This window comes from Triticum dicoccoides, chromosome 6B (assembly GCF_002162155.2).
Source record: "Triticum dicoccoides isolate Atlit2015 ecotype Zavitan chromosome 6B, WEW_v2.0, whole genome shotgun sequence".
Taxonomy (NCBI): domain Eukaryota; kingdom Viridiplantae; phylum Streptophyta; class Magnoliopsida; order Poales; family Poaceae; genus Triticum; species Triticum dicoccoides.
In genome coordinates, this window is record NC_041391.1 from 181244103 (window position 1) to 181246751 (window position 2649).

The following is a 2649-nucleotide window of genomic DNA, read 5'->3' on the forward strand; positions in this document are numbered from 1 at the left end:
ATGATAGAACCTTATGTAGCTCCTTGCATGCTGAAGTAAGGAATGAAGCGCCGAACCAAGGATCAGCCCTAGAATTCTCTTCTAATGCAGGTTTCCCTCTTTTTGTATTCGAAAGCAGGTCCGGCTAGTCCGACGAATCATCAAGTCGTCGGGTTTTAGAGGCCTTCCAGTTTAGACCTCTAATTTGTCGTCGCCCAGGAAATCCTGGCCATCCAATGCGAATAGTGCCGTACGGATGGAAGCAGGGATCGGCGCCACACATGTTCGTCTTGTATTGTGTGGTCTTGTTTCCCATGACCAATCTTTAACGCAATTGTTAGGCCCACCAAATTATTATTTTTGTACATTGGTCACCAAATTACAAATGCCATGGAGACATAAATATGGCCCTGCATAGGATCTGCGGGCTTTCCACGTGCCTTTTGGCTGGTGATGGCACCCAATTAGAGCATCTTCTTATTCACACAGTATGGTTTCTTTGTTATTGAACGCGTAAACAAAGCTTCTGTGTAATTGTTTGGTTGTTTTCTTGCACCTTTAAATACTCAACATATGTACGCTATTTGGTTGCCGAGTGAGCCCCTGATTTAGAGCACCGTATGGGCGTTCTCCATGGCAACGAACCCAATCCTCTGGGCCTTTTGTTTACACTAGTAGAAAAACTACTTTACGTGAGACACATTAGTCCCGGTTTGTAACGAACCGGCACTAATGTGATCATTAGTGCCGGTTCCAACGCCTAGACAGGCGGGCATCATTAATCCTGGTTCGTGTTGAACTTATAGTACCGATTCGTGCCACGAACCGGCACTAAAGGGATGGTGGCATGTTGGGGCTCCACCAGTCCCTTTAGTCCCGGTTCGTGGCATGAACCGGTTCTAGAGGCTCACCTTTAGTCTTGGTTTGTGTCATGAACCTGGACAAGGTATTCCTATATAAACCCTTCATCTAGCCCGCGATCGAGCTCTCTATTCTTCCCCTTTCCTCTCCTTTCCTCTCCGTTCTTCCCCAAAGCTCGAGCTCATCCTTCATTTTGCCCAAAAATTATCAAGATTTGAAGGCTCCCCATCCATCCAAGTGATCACAAAGGTTAGCAACTTTGTCCTTATATCTCTCGTTGCTAGATTAGCTCTTGCAATGCTCTATAAGTATAGTGATTTGTGAGTTTTACTTTGGGAGTAATTATATGTGGTAGTTTATTTGATTTATATGCAATTTGAGCTCAAATTAACTCTTAGTTTGCATGTGTAAGTGTGCTTTACTTAGTGCCCTCCCGTCCCCGTCCTAACCACCGTCGATTGCCCGCACCGTCCCGTCACCGGCATCACCTTGGTGAGCCTCTTGTTCTTATCTTCTTTATAAAAAAATCATGTTTGTGTGATTAGATATATAGTTACTTGTGTAATTTTCTTACCCGTACGTTGTTTGTTATACATAGTGGCATGGTTTTGATATCCGTCCCCGTCGACCCTCGTTTGGTTTATGATTCGGATGTGGTATATTCTCTTTTATAACTATTTGTTGAATTTCGTGTTTATGACAAATTATGCCCATCAAGTTGACATAGATATTTTTATCTAGGAGGTATGTGAATCGGAAATTCTAACCGACCCTCTTGTCGAGAGGTTAAATTAGTTGCAACGCATGTTAGAGGATCATAAGAAATTGTTGTACCCAAATTGCAAAACTGACAAGGAAAAGCTGGGCACCACACTGGTATTGCTGCAATGGAAGGCATAGAATGGTGTATCTGACAAGGGATTTGAAAAGTTGCTGACAATGTTAAAGAAGATGCTTCCAAAGAACAACGAATTGCCCGACAATATGTACGAAGCAAAGGAGGTTGTCTGCCCTCTAGGATTAGATATGCAGAAGATACATGCATGCCCTAATGAGTGCATCCTCTACCGCGGTGAGTACGAGGATTTGGATGCATGACCAGTATGCGGTGCAATGCGCTATACGATCAGCCACGAAGACCCTGGTGATGTTGAGGGCGAGCGCCCCTGGAAGAAGATTCCTGCCAAGGTGATGTGGTATGCTCCTATAATACCGCAGTTGAAACATTTGTTCCAAAATAAAGAGCATGCCAAGTTGGTGCGATGGCACAAAGAAGACCGTAAGAAAGATGGGTGAGGGAGTCCTGGGTTAGGGGGTGTCCGGATAGCCGAACTATCACCTTTGGCCGGACTCCTGGACTATGAAGATACAAGATTGAAGACTTCGTCCCGTGTCCGGAAGGGACTTTCCTTGGCGTGGAAAGCAAGCTTGGCGATACGAATATGTAGATCTCCTACCATTGTAACCGACTCTCTGTAACCCTAACCCTCTTCGGTGCCTATATAAATCGGAGGGTTTTAGTCCGTAGGACGAACAACAATCATAGCATAGGCTAGCTTTTAGGGTTTAGCCTCTCTGATCTCGTGGTAGATCTACTCTTGTACTTCCCATATCATCAATATTAATCAAGCATGAGTAGGGTTTTACCTCCATCGAGAGGGCCCGAACCTGGGTAAAAACATTGTGTCCCTTGTCTCCTGTTACCATCCGCCTAGACGCACAGTTCGGGACCCCCTACCCGAGATCCGCCGGTTTTGACACCGACATTGGTGCTTTCATTGAGAGTTCCTCTGTGTCGTCATCTTTAGG

At 45.1% G+C, this 2649-nt stretch overlaps 1 protein-coding gene across 3 annotated transcripts in view; it reads right to left on the reverse strand.

The window, feature by feature from the left end:
- The window catches only part of LOC119322948 (disease resistance protein RPM1-like), a 54113-nt gene extending 53993 nt beyond the window's left edge, over positions 1-120 (reverse strand). For all 3 annotated transcript variants that reach the window (XM_037596494.1, XM_037596492.1, XM_037596493.1), the window contains exon 1: positions 11-120. The gene's annotated coding sequence lies outside the window, so the exon portion shown is untranslated. The remainder of the gene's footprint in view (positions 1-10) is intronic.
- Between the last annotated feature and the right edge of the window lie 2529 nt (positions 121-2649).